This window comes from Anomaloglossus baeobatrachus, chromosome 6 (genome assembly GCF_048569485.1).
Source record: "Anomaloglossus baeobatrachus isolate aAnoBae1 chromosome 6, aAnoBae1.hap1, whole genome shotgun sequence".
Taxonomy (NCBI): domain Eukaryota; kingdom Metazoa; phylum Chordata; class Amphibia; order Anura; family Aromobatidae; genus Anomaloglossus; species Anomaloglossus baeobatrachus.
The window spans coordinates 244,957,132-244,974,860 of record NC_134358.1 but is presented as its reverse complement, the minus strand read 5'-3'; the positions used below and the strand labels follow the sequence as shown (position 1 = coordinate 244,974,860).

Here is a 17,729-nt window from a genome sequence, read left to right as displayed (position 1 = left end):
AATAGAAATAAATACACAGACACATTAGAGACTCCATCTTTATTACCCTCTGTCAGCCCTCCACGATCCATGGTCTTCTGTCTTTCTCGATCAACAAATGCAGCTCTGCTCCATCACTGCTGCATGAGGGAAGACGCTGCTTCCCGTGGAGCATTCACTCCGTGAAAGCTGCACGAGAAGCAGCGTGCAGCCTTCACTCCGTGAGTGATCAGTGCTGCTAGCGGTAACAGCGGTAACGCTGACAGACGCGTTACCATAGCAACGGTGCTCCCGGAGCCGCGGTTAGCGGTGACGTCACCGCTAACTGCGTTGCTATGGCAACGGTGATCTCCGTTAATGACCGGCTGTGTCAGCCGGTCCCTAACGGAACGGGGAGTCGACCGTGTGCTAGAGCATGTCGCCAGTACACGGCGATACACAAATGTGCATGTAGTGAAAAAACACTTTTATGAAGGTGATATTGTACAATCAAACACCAATAGAGTTGAGCATGAAAATGTGTATGCAAATTGTGGCGAAAAAATCTCCGCATCTTATAAATCTTTTGGTAATTATATATTCATTAACACTGACCAAATGCATGAACATTAGAGTTGAGCGCGGTTCGCGGTTCGATGTTCTCCAGTTCTAGGCTCGAGTGATTTTGGGGCCTGTTCTAGATCGAACTAGAACTCGAGCTTTTTGCAAAAGCTCGATAGTTCTAGAAACGTTCGAGAACGGTTCTAGCAGCAAAAAAACAGCTAATTCCTAGTTGGCTTTCCGCTGTAATAGTGTAAGTCACTCTGTGACTCACACTATTATGAAATTTCAGTGTATAGTGTGCGGGAACAGCGCCTTCGGATCACTGCTGTTTGTATAATGGTGATCGCCGTTTTTTTTTTTTTTTTCCTTGTCTTCCTTCCCTAAGCGCGCGCGTGTAGTGGGGAGGGCCATTATGGCAGCCAATCCCAGACACACACACAGCTAAGTGGACTTTTAGCCAGAGAAGCAACGGCATGTGTGATAGGATGTCCATGTCACATGTCCCTGCATTATAAAAACGAGTATCTGCCCGTCCGGACGCCAATATCTCTTCTGCGTCCTTGGTGTCAGACACCACTGGCGCAGCTCCGTCCTTTGTCATATCGCCGATACTGCTGTATGCGCTCCATACACAGCGCTGGACAGCATAGGGATACCACTTCCATCAGTCCTTTTAATGGCTCGTACCGGCAGGGTCAGAGCCATAGGTGACAGGTCCTGAAAACAGAGACAGCGTCTGTGTAGCTAAGGTCAGGGATTTCCTCGCTGCATTTCCCCATTAGGAGGGAATAGAAAGGCAGGCTTCCTTTCCTCTACCCAGAGCCCCACAACCCTGGCACTGTACCCTCCTGTCCTCTGCACACTCCAACTCATTATAACTAAGCCATTATACTAGCAAACACTGAGTGAACTTAGTGTCATCTTAAACGTGGCTGTTGGACTTCTGTATAGTCCCAGTAGTGCACAGATATTTGCAGCACGTTTGCCTGTATTGCACACTCAAACTGATATTTACTAAGCCATTATACTAGCAAACACTGAGTGTACCTGGTGGCATCCTAAACGTGGCTGTTGGACTTCTGTATAGTCCCAGTAGTGCACAGATATTTGCAGCACGTCTGCCTGCATTGCACACTCCAACTCATTATAACTAAGCCATTATACTAGCAAACACTGAGTGTACCTAGTGTCATCCTAATCGTGGCTGTTGGACTTCTGTATAGTCCCAGTAGTGCACAGATATTTGCAGCACCTCTGCCTGCATTGCACACTCCAACTCATTATAACTAAGCCATTATACTAGCAAACACTGAGTGTACCTAGTGGCATCCTAAACGTGGCTGTTGGACTTCTGTATAGTCCCAGTAGTGCACAGATATTTGCAGCACCTCTGCCTGCATTGCACACTCCAACTCATTATAACTAAGCCATTATACTAGCAAACACTGAGTGTACCTAGTGGCATCCTAAACGTGGCTGTTGGACTTCTGTATAGTCCCAGTAGTGCACAGATATTTGCAGCACCTCTGCCTGCATTGCACACTCCAACTCATAGTTACTAATCCATTATACTAGCAATTTATGCTACCAGTTTAAGGGCCGTAGTTGCATTGTCAGGGATATTTATTCTTTATTATTCTGCTGTTAATAAAGCTAGACCACCGCTGCAATCTACAGCACCTCTCAATTTTTACTACCACATTTTCAGTGCACAATCTTGTCGCAATCAACATGAGTGGCAAAATGACAGATGCTGGTGGAAAGGGGAAGAGGCGTGGTGGAAAAGGAAAAAAAGGGTTTGTCCGTGGGGAAGGTGGCAAAGCTCCATTATCATCTGCTGAAGATAGACCATCTACCAGCAAAAGTAAGATGTCTACTACTTACCGTGGACAATCCGATGTGCTCCCTTTTCTACGGACACGAACAACAGGAACAAAAGGTAGATGATGGCCAAAAAAGGAAAATGCTTGAATGGATCTCAAGTGGTCCAACAAGTGCCCTCTCAGCCACTTCAAGTACCGCATCCAAAAAACACCAGTCCTCTGAGTTGTCATCCCAATCAAACTTGCTTGCTCCCAGCTCTGAAGTCTCCATCAGCCCTGCACAGTATGGTGGAACTGAGATGGCTGAGTCTGCAGAGCTGTTCAGTCACACTATAGCCTGGGAATCAGAGGTCTGCTCCCAAGCTACAGTGAGTACAGAACAGGAAATGGTCTGCAGTGATGCCCAAAACCTTTGTGACTCTGATTCAGGCCGTGAGGACCAAGTTTCTGAGCATAATGTTGACCCTTTGTCACAAACTGTAACACCTGTGGTTATAGACAATGAGGAACATACTGATGAAGATGAGACGCAGATACCCGATTGGGATGACAACTTAAATATTCGGTCAGGGCAAGAAGAGGCTCGGTCTGAGGGGGAGGGGAGTGCAAACACAACAATTGATGATGAAGTTCTAGATCCCACCTACTGTCAACCCACAGTCAGGCACTCGAGGAGGTCAACAGAGGTGGTGGAGGAGGATGCAACTGATGACGAAGTTACCTTGCGCCTTCCTGGACAGAGTCGGAGTACTGGTAGCACGTCTACAACTGCATCCTCAGCCACCACTCTGCCTCTGAGCACTAGTCGGGGTGGATCAACAGGTCGCATGCCCTCTAAGCCTTGCCTAGCCTGGTCCTTTTTTGACATAGCAAAAGATCGCCCAAATTATGTGATCTGTAAAATTTGTCATGGTTCTATTAGTAGAGGTTAAAACCTCAGCAGTTTGACAACTTCTTCCATGAATTGTCACATGAATAAATATCATATGTCCCGGTGGGAAGCTCACCGTGCTGCAATGCGGCCTAGCGGAGCGAACCATCCACCGCCTGCCCCTTCCAGTGCATCCGCACGCTCTTCATCTTCTAGGACTGTGGGGACAGCTGTCACACCTGTTTTTCCACGCACAACTTCCACCACTGTAACCGCAACAGGCAGTTTGCTTGGTAGGTCGTCAGTTGGTTTGGAAGGGGAAACAAGTGAGTGTGTACAGCTCTCTCAGACATCGATAGCACCAACGTTGGATGAAGGCAACATCATGTCTCCGCCTGCACTTTCCTCACAAACCTGCATTTTTCCAGGGACACCCTACTCAACACCGTCTACACACAGCAGCCAGATCTCTGTCCCTCAGATGTGGTCAAATAAAAGGCCACTTCCTGCGACCCATGACAAAGCTAAGAGGTTGACTCTATCCCTCTGTAAGGTCTTGGCTACCGAAATGCTGCCTTTCTGCCTAGTGGACACACAGGATTTTAGAGACCTTATGTCTGTCGCTGTGCCCCAGTACCAGATGCCTAGTCGCCACTACTTCTCTAAGAAAGGTGTGCCCGCGCTACACCAGCATGTCGCACACAACATCACCGCTTCCTTGAGAAACTCTGTGTGTGAACGGGTGCATTTCACCACCGATACTTGGACCAGTAAGCATGGACAGGGACGTTACATGTCGCTGACTGGGCACTGGGTAACTATGGTGATAGATGGTGAAGGGTCTGCTGCACAAGTCTTGCCGTCCCCACGACTTGTGTGTCAATCCTCTGTCTGTCCAAGTTCCGCCGCTGCTTCTGCCTCCTCCACCTCATCTGGGTCCTCCACCTCCGCCCCAAGCCTGCCTGGTCAGGCCACCAGCGTTCTCACTGCGCAGAAGGAATCACGCACCCCTCATTACTATGCTGGCAGCAGAGCGCAACGGCATCAGGCGGTTTTTAGCTTGACATGTCTTGGGAATAAGATTCACACAGCTGAGGAGTTGTGGTCAGCTCTGTGGTCCGAGTTTAATAAATGGTTGTCTCCACTCAACCTGCAGCCAGGTAAGGCCGTGTGCGACAATGCTGCAAACCTGGGTGCGGCCCTTCGCCTGGGCAAGGTGACACACGTACCTTGTATGGCTCACGTGTTGAACCTTGTCGTCCAGCAATTTTTAACACACTATCCCGGCCTAGATGGCCTTCTGAACAGGGCACGAAAACTGTCTGCTCACTTCCGCCGTTCAAGCGCCGCAGCTGAGCGACTTACATTGCTCCAGAAGTCTTTCGGCCTGCCGGTTCATCGCCTGAAATGCGATGTGGCGACACGCTGGAATTCAACTCTCCACATGTTACAGTGACTGTGGCAGCACCGCCGAGCCCTGGTGCAATACGTTATGACGTATAGCCTGGGCCAACGAGATGCAGAGGTGGGGCAGATCACCCTGATGGAGTGGTCTCAGATCAAGGACCTATGCACCCTTCTGCACAGTTTCGACATGGCGACGAATATGTTTAGCGCTGACAATGCCATTATCAGCATGACAATTCCAGTCATTTACATGCTGGAGCACACGCTAAACACTATTCGGAGTCAGGGGGTGGGACAACAGGAAGGGGAGGAACTACAGGAGGATTCATATGCGCAAGACACAACAACATCACCAAGGTCCAGACGTTCATCATCACCAACGTGGCAGGCATGGGACCATGGGGGACAGGGATCAACAAGGGCGCATGGTAGCAGGCTAAATGTTGAGGAAGGTGCAGGAGAACATGAAGAAATGGAGGACGAACTGTCCATGGACATGGAAGACTCAGCGGATGAGGGAGACCTTGGTCAAATTTCTGTTGAAAGAGGTTGGGGGGAGATGTCAGAGGAAGAAAGAACGGTTAGCACCTCTATGCCACAAACACAGCGTGGACTTGGTCCGCATGGCTGCGCAAGACACATGAGTGCCTTCTTGTTGCACTACCTCCAACATGACCCTCGTATTGTCAAAATTAGAAGTGATGATGACTACTGGATTGCCACACTATTAGATCCCCGGTACAAGTCCAAATTTTGTGACATAATTCCAACCATAGAAAGGGACGCACGTATGCAGGAGTATCAGCAGAAGCTGTTACTCGATCTTAGCTCGGCTTTTCCACCAAACAACCGTGCAGGTGCAGGGAGTGATTCTCCCAGTTGTAACTTGACAAACATGGGACGGTCTCGTCATCTTCAACAGTCTACCCGTACCAGTAGGACCGTATCTGGTGCTGGTAACAGCAATTTTATGGAATCTTTTCATAATTTTTTTAGACCCTCCTTTGCAAGGCCACCAGAGACAACAAGTCTGACACATAGTCAACGGCTGGAGAGGATGATACAGGAGTATCTCCAAATGAACATCGATGCCATGACTTTACAAATGGAGCCTTGCTCCTTTTGGGCTTCAAATATAGAAAAATGGCCAGAGCTCTCCAGTTACGCCTTGGAGATTTTGTCGTGTCCAGCTGCCAGCGTTGTCTCTGAACGTGTCTTCAGTGCTGCTGGGTGTGTGCTGACAGATAAGCGCACGCGTCTGTCCAGTGACAATGTGGACAGACTGACGTTCATCAAAATGAACAAGTCATGGATCCAGAAGGAATTTACTACCCCTGTGTCATCCTGGGGAGAGTAAATGCTTGTGGATTTGGAATGTGCTTGATGCAAATCAAAACATCCTGTTTGCAACTAGGGCGCAAGTGCTGCCACTGATAAGGTGTCTGTGTGGGGCCCAATTTTTGGAAAAAAGGGATGCTCCGCTTGGAGTAACCCTTGCTTACATTGTTTTTAAAAGAAGCCAAGATGAACAGAGCTGAGATCAGGAAAGACTTTGCTACCTACCCTGGTGTCATCCTGGGGACGGATAAGAATGGCGTATTTTTGAATGTGCTTGATGCAAATGTAGCTGTGAAGTGTATAACTAGGGCACAAGTGCTGCCACTGAATGGGTGGGTGTGTGGGGCACAATTTTTGGAAAAAAAGGGAGACTCCGCTTGGAGTAACCCTTGATTGCTGTGTTTCTTATAAATGATCCAAGATGCACAGAGCTGGGATCAGGAAAGACTTTGCTACCTACCCCGGTCTCATCCTGGGGACGGTTAATTATGGCGTATTTTTGAATGTGCTTGATGCAAATCTAGCTGTGAAGTGTACAACTGGGGCACAACTGCTGCCACTGAAGGGGTGGGTGTGTGTGGGGCCCAATTTTTGGAAAAAAGGGAGACTCCGCTTGGAGTAACCCTTGCTTACATTGTTTTTAAAAGGAGCCAAGATGAACAGAGCTGGGATCAGGAAAGACTTTGCTACCTACCCCGGTGTCATCCTGGGGACGGTTAAGTATAGCGTATTTTTGAATGTGCTTGATGCAAATGTAGCTGTGAATTGTACAACTGGGGCACAACTGCTGCCACTGAAGGGGTGGGTGTGTGTGGGGCCCAATTTTTGGAAAAAAGGGAAACTCCGCTTTGAGTAACCCTTGCTTGCTGTGTTTTTTATAAATGATCCAAGATGAACAGAGCTGGGATCAGGAAAGACTTTACTACCTACCCCGGTGTCATCCTGGGGACGGTTAAGTATGGCGTATTTTTGAATGTGCTTGATGCAAATGTAGCTGTGAATTGTACAACTAGGGCACAAGTGCTCCCACTGAAGTGGTGGGTGTGTGTGTGGCCCAATTTTTGGAAAAAAGGGAGACTCCGCTTGGAGTAACCCTTGCTTGCTGTGTTTTTTAAAAGGAGCCAAGATGAACAAGTCATGGTTCAGCAAAGACTTTGCTACCTAACCCGGGGTCATCCTGGGGACAGTTAAGTATGGCGTATTTTTGAATGTGCTTGATACAAATCTAGCTGTGAAGTGTACAACTAGGGCACAAGTGCTGCCACTGAAGGGGTTAGTGTCTGTGTGGCCCAATTTTTGGAAAAAAGGGAGACTCCGCTTGGAGTAACCCTTGCTTACATTGTTTTTAAAAATGATCCAAGATGAACAGAGCTGGGATCAGGAAAAACTTTGCTACCTACCCTGGTGTCATCCTGGGGACGGTTAAGTATGGCGTATTTTTGAATGTGCTTGATGCAAATCTAGCTGTGAAGTGTACAACTGGGGCACAACTGCTGCCACTGAAGGGGTGGGTGTGTGGGGCACAATTTTTGGAAAAAAAGGGAGACTCCGCTTTGAGTAACCCTTGCTTACATTGTTTTTAAAAGAAGCCAAGATGAACAGAGCTGGGATCAGGAAAGACTTTGCTACCTACCCCGGTGTCATCCTGGGGACGGTTAAGTATGGCGTATTTTTGAATGTGCTTGATGAAAATCTAGCTGTGAAGTGTACAACTGGGGCACAAGTGCTGCCACTGAACGGGTGGGTGTGTGTGGGCCCCAATTTTTGGAAAAAAGGGATACTCCACTTGGAGTCACCTTGCGGTGTTTTACATGATTTTAGAAGGGCGTGCCATGCCTATATCTGTGTGTCCTCCACTTGTTCCTTGTCCTGCTCTTTTGTTTTCGCATGAGTATATGTCCTTGTCACTTTCCCATGTGTTTGTGTTGTGTTGTGAGTTGTTTGTCACCTTTTGGACACCTTTGAGGGTGTTTTCTAGGTGTTTTTATGTGTTTGTGAATGCCTGCCATTGTTTCCTATGCAGTTCGAGTTCGGTTCGTCGAACGTTCGACGAACCGAACTCGAACGGGAGCTCCGTTCGGCGAACCGACCTCGCGCCGAACCAGGACCGGTTCGCTCATCTCTAATGAAAATCAGGTCTGAAAATATTTATAGGTAATTTAGTCACTCACAATATATAAAATTCACCCTTAACCTTATATGATCCTAATTCACACTATGTGCGGTTTTTGTGATTTCTGTGTGTTATGTTTGCTCAGCCACAATGCGGGTAATTACATATTCATTAACACTGACCAGATGCATGAGCATTAGGTCTGAAAATATTTATAGGCAATTCAGTCACTCACAACATAAAAAATTCACTTTTAATCAATGCAAATTCACTTTTAACCAATGTAACCCTAATTCACACTATGTGCGGATTGTGTGGTTTCTGTGTGTTATGTCTGCTCAGCCACAATGCGATTTTCTTTGCCTTGTCTTCGGCGCATGGATTCTTTCATATTGGTTGGAATGCATGTTAGCCGCAGGGTGCATTTTTAGTTCCTCTTGAAATTGTTGAAATTTAATCCCAAATGCTGTAATCAGAAATGAATGCATTGCAAAATCCAGTTGTGGCACTTTTAGAGTTTGGTTATTCTGTCAGTATTATCTGACAGATAGTTATAACTCACAATACGATTTGGTGGCCTCTGCTTGAACACAATATATATTTTCCTCTCACTCAGTTGGGTACAGCCTAATATTAATAAACCGGGAAAAAAAATTCTATATAATAAAAAAAAAAAATTTCCCTAAAAAAATTTATTAAAAATTCATTGGAGTACAGCGCTTGCACAAAAATGGGTCATTTTAGGCAACTCTGGTCATTTTGCACCCAAAATTGTTATTAAAGGTAGCATGATTTTTCAATAGCACATGAGGGGGAGATAAATACATTTTTAAAAAAAATATTGTAGCTATGCACATAAAAAATTTTTGTGTGCACCCTCATATATGTGCAGATTCATTCATATATATATAGTCATGCATTTGCATATATTGTATGTGCACTTACTTGTAGATGCTATATCTGCATATGCATATTTGTGCACCACAATTAATATGTCAGAATTTATATACATTCCTAACTTAGTCCAGAAAACCATTGATACCTATTTTGTATTTGTATTTGCATTTTATTTTACATGTAATAACTTTCATGGTAACTTTATTTTTGAATATGTAAAGTGCTTAAGTGATTTAATCATCTCTTCTGCTAATTAGCATTTGCATATAAACTCTGTAGCGCCGTCTCTCCAGCATCATGATTAAGGGTGAGTGTTTTCACCTGAAATGCGTAGTGCTGGTCTTGTCATTCTCTGTGTCTGCATGATGAAATAAAGACGTGATTCTTTGCCTGAAGAGCTGGACATCCTCTTTTTTCTGCATTTCATTGGGCTGTGGCAGTGCCTGTCTGTGCTCCAGGACGGAATCGGGCTTGAGCTTTTATACGGTGAGCTGATTCATACAAATTGGACAATCCGATGTGCTCCCTTTTTTACGGACCCGAACAACTGTAAGAAAGGTAGATGATGCACAAAAAAATAACATGCTTGAATGGATCTCAAGTGCTCCAACAAGTGCCCTCTCCTCCACCTCAACTACCACATCAAAAAAACAGTCCTCTGAGTTGTCATCCCAATCACAATTGCTTTTTCCCAGCTATCAAGTCTCCACCCGCCCTGCACAGTATGGTGGAACTGAGATGGCTGAGTCTGCAGAGCTGTTCAGTCACACTATAGCCTGTGAATCAGAGGTCTGCTCCCAAGATACAGTGAGTATAGACCAGGAAATGGTCTGCAGTGATGCCCAGAACCTTTGTGACTCAGATTCAGGCCCTGATGACCAACTTTCTGAGCATAATGTAGACCCTCATTCCCAAACTGTAACACCTGTTGGTGGAGACAATGAGGAACATACTGATGATGATGAGATGCAGATACCAGATTGGGATGACAAATTAAATATTCGGTCAGGGCAGGAAAAGACTAGGTCTGAGGGCGAGGGAAGTGCAAACACAACGCTTGATGATGAAGTTCTAGATCCCACTTACTGTCAACCCACAGTCAGACACTTGAGGAGGTCAACAGAGGCGGTGGAGGAGGATGCAACTGACGACGAAGTTACCTTGCGCCTTCCTGGACAGAGTCGGAGTACTGGTAGCACGTCTACAACTGCATCCTCAGCCACCACTCTGCCTCTGAGCACAAGTTGGGGTGGCTCTGCAGGTAGCATGTCCTCTAAGCCTTGCCTAGCCTGGTCCTTTTTTGACCTTGCAAAAGATCTCCCAAATCATGTGATCTGTAAAATTTGTCGGGAATCTATAAGTAGAGGCAAAAAGCTCACCAGTTTGACAACTTCTTCCATGAATCGTCACATGAATACCAAGCATAATTCCCAGTGGGAAGCTCACTGTGCTGCAATGCGGCCTAGCATAGCGGGCCAACCACCGCCTGCCCCTTCCAGTGCATCCGCGCGCTCTTCATCTTCTATTACTGGGGGGGACAGCTGTCACACCTGGTTTTCCACGCACACCTTCCACCACTGTAACCACAACAGGCAGTTTGCTTGTTAGGTCGTCAGTTAGTTTGGAAGGGGAAACAAGTGCGTGTGTACAGCTCTCTCAGACATCGATAGCACGAACGTTGGATGAAGGCAACATCATGTCTATGCCTGCACTTTCCTCACAAACCTGCATTTTTCCAGGGACACCCTACTCACCACCGTCTACACACAGCAACCAGATCTCTGCCCCTCAGATGTGTACAAATAAAACCATTTCCTCCGACCCATGACAAAGCTAAGAGGTTGACTTCATCCCTCTGTAAGCTCTTGGCTACCGAAATTCTGCCTTTCCACCTGGTGGACACAGAGGATTTTCGAGACCTTCTGTCCGTCGCAGTGCCCCAGTACCAGATGCCCAGTCGCCACTACTTCTCCAAGAAAGGTATGCCTGCGCTACACCAGCATGTCGCACACAACATCACCGCTTCCTTGAGAAACTCTGTGTGTGAATGGGTGCATTTCACCACTGATACTTGGACCAGTAAGTATGGACAGGGGCGTTACAGGTTGCTGACTGGGCACTGGGTAACTATGGTGATAGATGGAGAAGGGTCTGCTGAACAAGTCTTGCCATACCCACGACTTGTGCGTCAATTCTCTGTATATATAAGTTCCTCCAACGCTTCTGCCTCCTCAACTTTGTCTGGGTCCTCTACCTCCGCCCCAAGCCTGCCTGGTCAGGCCACCAGCGTTGTAACTGCGCACAAGAAATCATGCACACCTCCTTACTATGCTGGCAGCATAGCACAACGGCATCAGGCGGTCTTTAGCTTGAAATGTCTTGGAAATAAGAGTCACACAGCGGCTGAGTTGTGGGCAGCTCTGGAGACTGATTTTGGTAAATGGTTGTCTCCACTCAACCTGCAGCCAGGTGAGGCCATGTGCGACAATGCTGCAAACCTGGGTGCGGCTCTTCGCCTGGGCAAGGTGACACACGTGCCTTGTATGGCTCACGTGTTGAACCTTGTTGTCCAGCAATTTTTAACACACTATCCCGGCCTAGATGGCCTTCTGCACAGGGCACGAAAACTGTCTGCTCACTTCCGCCGTTCAACAGCCGCAGCTGAGCGCAACGGCATCAGGCGGTCTTTAGCTTGAAATGTCTTGGAAATAAGAGTTACACAGCGGCTGAGTTGTGGGCAGCTCTGGAGACTCTGCACAGGGCACGAAAACTGTCTGCTCACTTCCGCCGTTTAACAGCCACAGCTGAGCGACTTGCATCGCTACAGAAGTCTTTCGGCCTGCCGGTTCATCGCCTGAAATGCGATGTGCCGACACGCTGGAATTCGACTCTCCACATGTTACAGCGACTGTGGCAGCACCGCCGAGCACTGGTGCAATCCTTCATGACGTATAGCCTGGGCCAACGAGATGCATAGGTGGGGCAGATCACCCTGATGGAGTGGTTTCAGATCAAGGACCTATGTACCCTTCTGCCAGTTTCGACATGGCCACGAATATATTTAACGGTGACAATGCCATTATCAGCATGACAATTCCAGTCATTTTCATGCTGGAGCACACGCTAAACACTATTCGGAGTCAGGGGGTGGTTCAACAGGAAGGGGAGGAAGTACATGAAGATTCATATGCGCAAGGGATAACAACATCACCAAAGTCCAAACGTTTATCATCACCAAGGCGGCAGGCATGGGATGGTGGGGGAGAGGAATTAACAAGGGCGCATGGTAGCAGGCGAAATGTTGAGGAAGGTGCAGGAGAACATGAAGAAATGGAGGACGAACTGTCCATGGACATGGAAGACTCAGCAGATGAGGGAGACCTTGGTCACATTTCAGTTGAAAGAGGTTGGGGGGAGATGTCAGAGGAAGAAAGAACGGTTAGCACCTCTATGCCACAAACACAGCGTGGACTTGGTCCGCATGGCTGCGCAAGACACATGAGTGCCTTCTTGTTGCACTACCTCCAACATGACCCTCGTATTGTCAAAATTAGAAGTGATGATGACTACTGGCTTGCCACACTATTAGATCCCCGGTACAAGTCCAAATTTTGTGAAATAATTCCAGCCATAGAAAGGGACGCACCTATGCAGGAGTATCAGCAGAAGCTGTTACTCAGTCTTAGCTCGGCTTTTCCACCAAACCCCAGTGGTTCACGGAGTGAATCTCCCAGTTGTAACTTGACAAACATGGGACGGTCTCGTCATCAACAGTCTAACCGTACCAGCAGCACCGTATCTGGTGCTGGGAACAGCAATTTTATTGAATCGTTTCATAATTTTTTTAGACCATCCTTTGCAAGGCCACCAGAGACAACAAGTCTGACACATAGTCAACGGCTGCAGAGGATGATACAGGAGTATCTCCAAATGAACATCGATGCCATGACTTTGCAACTGGAGCCTTGCTCATTTTGGGCATCAAATCTTGAAAAATGGCCTGAGCTCGCCACTTACGCCTTGGAGATCATGTCGTGTCCAGCTGCCAGCGTTGTCTCTGAACATGTCTTCAGTGCTGCTGGGTGTGTGCTGACAGATAAGCGCACGTGTCTATCCAGTGACAATGTGGACAGACTAACGTTCATCAAAATGAACAAGTCATAGATCCGCAAGGACTTTACTACCCCTGTGTCATCGTGGGGAGAGTAAATGCTTGTGTATTTGGAATGTGCTTGATGCAAATGTACCTGTCAAGTTTGCAACTGGGGCACAAGTGCTGCCACTGAAGTGGTGTCTGTGGCCCAATTTTTGGAAAAAAGGGAGACCCAACTTGGAGTAACCCTTGCTGTGTTTTTAAAAATGAGCTAAGATGAACATGTCATGGTTCAGCAAGGACTTTGCTACCTACCCCGGTGTCATCCTGGGGACAGTTAAGGCTTGTGTATTTTTGAATGTGCTTGATGCAAATCTACCTGTCAAGTTTGCAACTGGGGCACAAGTGCTGCCACTGAAGGGGTGTCTGTGTGGCCTAATTTTTGGAAAAAAGGGAGACTCTGCTTGGAGTAACCCTTGCGTTGTTTTTAAAAATGCTCCAAGATGAACAGATCTGGGATCAGCAAAGACTTTGCTAGACCTTCCCCGCTGTCATCCGGGCGATATCTAAGGCTGGCGTATTTTGGAATGTGCTTGATGCAAATCAAAACATCCTGTTTGCAACTGGGGCACAAGTGCTGCCACTGAAGTGGTGTCTGTGGCCCAATTTTTGGAAAAAAGGGATACTCCGCTTGGAGTAACCCTTGCTGTGTTTTTAAAAATGAGCCAAGATGAACAAGTCATGGTTCAGCAAATACTTTGCTATCCACCCTGGTGTCATCCTGGGGACAGTTAAGGCTTGCGTATTTTTGAATGTGCTTGATGCAAATGTACCTGTCAAGTTTGCAACTGGGGCACAAGTGCTGCCACTGAAAGGGTGTCTGTGTGGTCCAATTTTTGGAAAAAAGGGAGACTCTGCTTGGAGTAACCCTTGCGTTGTTTTTAAAAATGATCCAAGATGAACAGATCTGGGATCAGCAAAGACTTGCTAGACCTTCCCCGCTGTCATCCGGGCGACAGCTAAGGCTGGCGTATTTTGGAATGTGCTTGATGCAAATCAAAACATCCTGTTTGCAACTGGGGCACAAGTGCTGCCACTGAAGTGGTGTCTGTGGCCCAATTTTTGGAAAAAAGGGAGACTCCTCTTGGAGTAACCCTTGCTGTGTTTTTAAAAATGAGCCAAGATGAACAGATCTGGGATTAGCAAAGACTTTGCTAGACCTTCCCCGCTGTCATCCGGGCGACAGCTAAGGCTGGCGTATTTTGGAATGTGCTTGATGCAAATCAAAGCAACCTTTTTGCAACTGGGGCACAAGTGCTGCCACTGAAGTGGTGTCTGTGGCCCAATTTTTGGAAAAAAAGGGAGACTCTGCTTGGAGTAACCCTTGCTGTGTTTTACATGATTTTAAAGGGCATGCCATGCCTATATCTGTGTATCCTATCCTCCTCTTTTTACTCGTCCAGCTGTTTAGTTTTCGCAAGAGTATTTGTCCTTATCACTTTCCCATGTGTTTGTTTGTGTTGTCTTGGGAGTTGTTTGGAACCTTTTGGACAACTTTGAGGGTGTTTACCAGGTGTTTTTATGTGTTTGTGATTGCCTCCCATTGTTTCCAATGGGGTTCGAGAGTTCGACGAACGGTTCGTCGAACGGGGCACTGTTCGACGAACCGAACTGAACTCGAACTCTAGGGGGTGGCTCATCTCTAGTCCTAAGTGATTTTAAATTGGTTGGCAAAGATTTAATAATTAATCTCCACTTCATTTATGTGCAGCTCACTCAGTGATTACCAGCAGACAGACATTGTACAGCGTGTACCTGGCCTACACCTCTCAACGTGTTTAGCAAGTCAGGTGCACATGACAGCCAGCGCCAACCCAAGACTTGCCAAAACACCCTTAGAGCATTCCAGTACCTCCCCCAGGATGGCCCGCAACACCCTAGGATATCTTGCACAGCCCCCGCATCGCAATTAATACGTCCATTGCTGCACCAGGACTGCCAGAACTGCTGGAGCATTTGATTGTGATCTCTTCTTCTGTCTCTCCTGCAGAGACTGCAAAAGGGCCATGTGGCCCATGGGGTGCCCGACCCTGCTTTAGAGGGATTTTATGGGAATTGAGACGATTTCTGAACATTTACAGAGATTCTGTAGACTAGAATTGATGAGGAAGATGCTAATGTTCCCTAAATATTGCATAGATTTATTTATTTATTTATTTACATGCACTACTTGGGCGGCACAGTGGCTCAGTGGTTAGCACTGCAGTCCTGCAGCGCTGGGGGCCTGGGTTCAAACCCCACCAAGGACAACATCTGTAAGGAGTTTAAAAACAAAAAAGTGAGCTGGAGTATGAGATGATACACATGGAGCTTGTGAGCTTATGTTCACACTGGCCATGAGACAAAGAGAAACCAAGGAAAAAAATGGTGAAAACATACCCTGCTGTAACTAAACAAAAGCATAGTGCATATAAACATAGGGTACTTAATAAACACTGTTTTTTGATCAAAAAAAGCATAAAGCTATCCCACCAACGCCAAGGTGTACCCAGTTGGGATAGTACCTACACTCTCTAATATTAAAACCTTACCATGGGTCTAAAATAGGCTTCAATGTGGCTAAGGGCTGAGAGTGACCGGGTCCCAACAGGACACACAGTCAGGGGATGCACAGAATGAAATGCACAGCTCGCTGAGAATGGGGCCACGCCCTATTTGTACTGAATACAAAAAAACTACATAAAAACAAAAACGTGAGCTGGAGTATGAGATGATACACATGGAGCTTGTGAGCTCATGTTCACACTGGCCATGAGACAAAGAGAAACCAAGGAAAAAAATGGTGAAAACATACCCTGCTGTAACTAAATAAAAGCATAGTAGCTTTATAATAACATAGCATTAATATTAGAGAGTGTAGGTACTATCCCAACTGGGTACACCTTGGCGTTGGTGGGATAGCTTTATGCTTTTTTTGATCAAAAAACAGTGTTTACTAAGTACCCTATGTTTATATGCACTATGCTTTTATTTAGTTACAGCAGGGTATGTTTTCACCATTTTTTTCCTTGGTTTCTCTTTGTCTCATGGCCAGTGTGAACATGAGCTCACAAGCTCCATGTGTATCATCTCATACTCCGGCTCACGTTTTTGTTTTTATGTAGTTTTTTTGTATTCAGTACAAATAGGGTGTGGCCCCCTTCTCAGCGAGCTGGGCATTTCATTCTGTGCATCCCCTGACTGTGTGTCCTGTTGGGACCCGGTCACTCTCAGCCCTTAGCCACATTGAGGCCTATTTTAGACCCATGGTAAGGTTTTAATATTAGAGAGTGTAGGTACTATCCCAACTGGGTACACCTTGGCGTTAGTGGGATAGCTTTATGCTTTTTTTGATCAAAAAACAGTGTTTACTAAGTACCCTATGTTTATATGCACTATGCTTTTATTTAGTTACAGCAGGGTATGTTTTCACCATTTTTTTCCTTGGTTTCTCTTTCTATCTGTAAGGAGTTTGTATGTTCTCCCCGTGTTTGCGTGGGTTTCCTCCGGGTACTCTTGTTTCCTCCCTCATTCCAAAGACATACAGGTAGGGACTCTAGATTGTGAGCCCCAACGGGGGACAGTGTTGCCAATGTATGTAAAGCGCTGTGGAATTAATAGCGCTATATAAATGAATAAATATTATATTATATTGATTTATTGAAAAAGTTGTAAGGATAGATACACTTTAAAGAGAACCTGTCAATTTGAGAAACACTAATTTCCTGCAGATATAGGATTAATCTGCAAGTAAATGGCATTTAAACTATGTGTAGCAGGGTTACTGCATAGCAGCTACAGGTAAGAAATGAAGTTGTTTTCTTCCTGTAGATTCTAGTCATTGGGGCGATGCAAGGAGCTAAGATAATCATTGTTCACTACACAATCATTTCAACAGTAATCACTACCCCAGCACATTGATTGACAATATGATGTCCAAGAAGTAGAAATGTGCGACAGACACCATCCAGTATTCCAAAGTGCTTTATTCCATCATAAAGTGCAGTTAAAAGTAGTGGGGAGAGACCCGTTGAAGCACAAGGAAGTGCGAAACGGCCGTCGTTTATTAGGGGGCCTGCACCCGGCTCTCTCCCCGCTACTTTTAACTGCACTTTATGATGGAATAAAGCACTTTGGAATACTGGATGGTGTCTGCCGCGGATTTATACTATTTGGATATCAGTTTGGATTTTCTCTTTCCTTGTCTGCGTGCACCCATTACCGTTGTTTCCATAAGGAGGACTGAAGCTGACCTATAAATCCGGTGACAAGGTATTGCACGGTTTGATGCAGAAACCGCTACTGCATATTATAATTGATTGAGAATATGCCTATGAGTAAGGGTTTCTTCCGAAACGCTTAAGGCGGGGGCCTAATAGGGCTCACCCCATGGGTAGCTACATGTTTTTAAGACACCTGTATGTGAATTTTGAATAAAGAAGCTAAGGAAAATGTTATGGAAGATTCTGGTGCTGGAATTTCCTTCCATATTGTTCTTGCCTTGTGGTTGCCAGCCACGTCCACAGACTTGTGGGTCTACAGAATTATCGGTGAGCTTGCTTCATGTTCTCTTTTCCTACTTGTTTTTTTCAACATCATCAGAACCACGAGCTGTACATAAATTCA

At 46.3% G+C, this 17,729-nt stretch overlaps 1 protein-coding gene across 1 annotated transcript in view; it reads left to right on the top strand.

Annotated features, from left to right (window-relative positions):
* The window catches only part of LOC142243873 (uncharacterized), a 227,639-nt gene that overhangs the window by 126,836 nt on the left and 83,074 nt on the right, over positions 1 to 17,729 (top strand). The window lies entirely within an intron of this gene.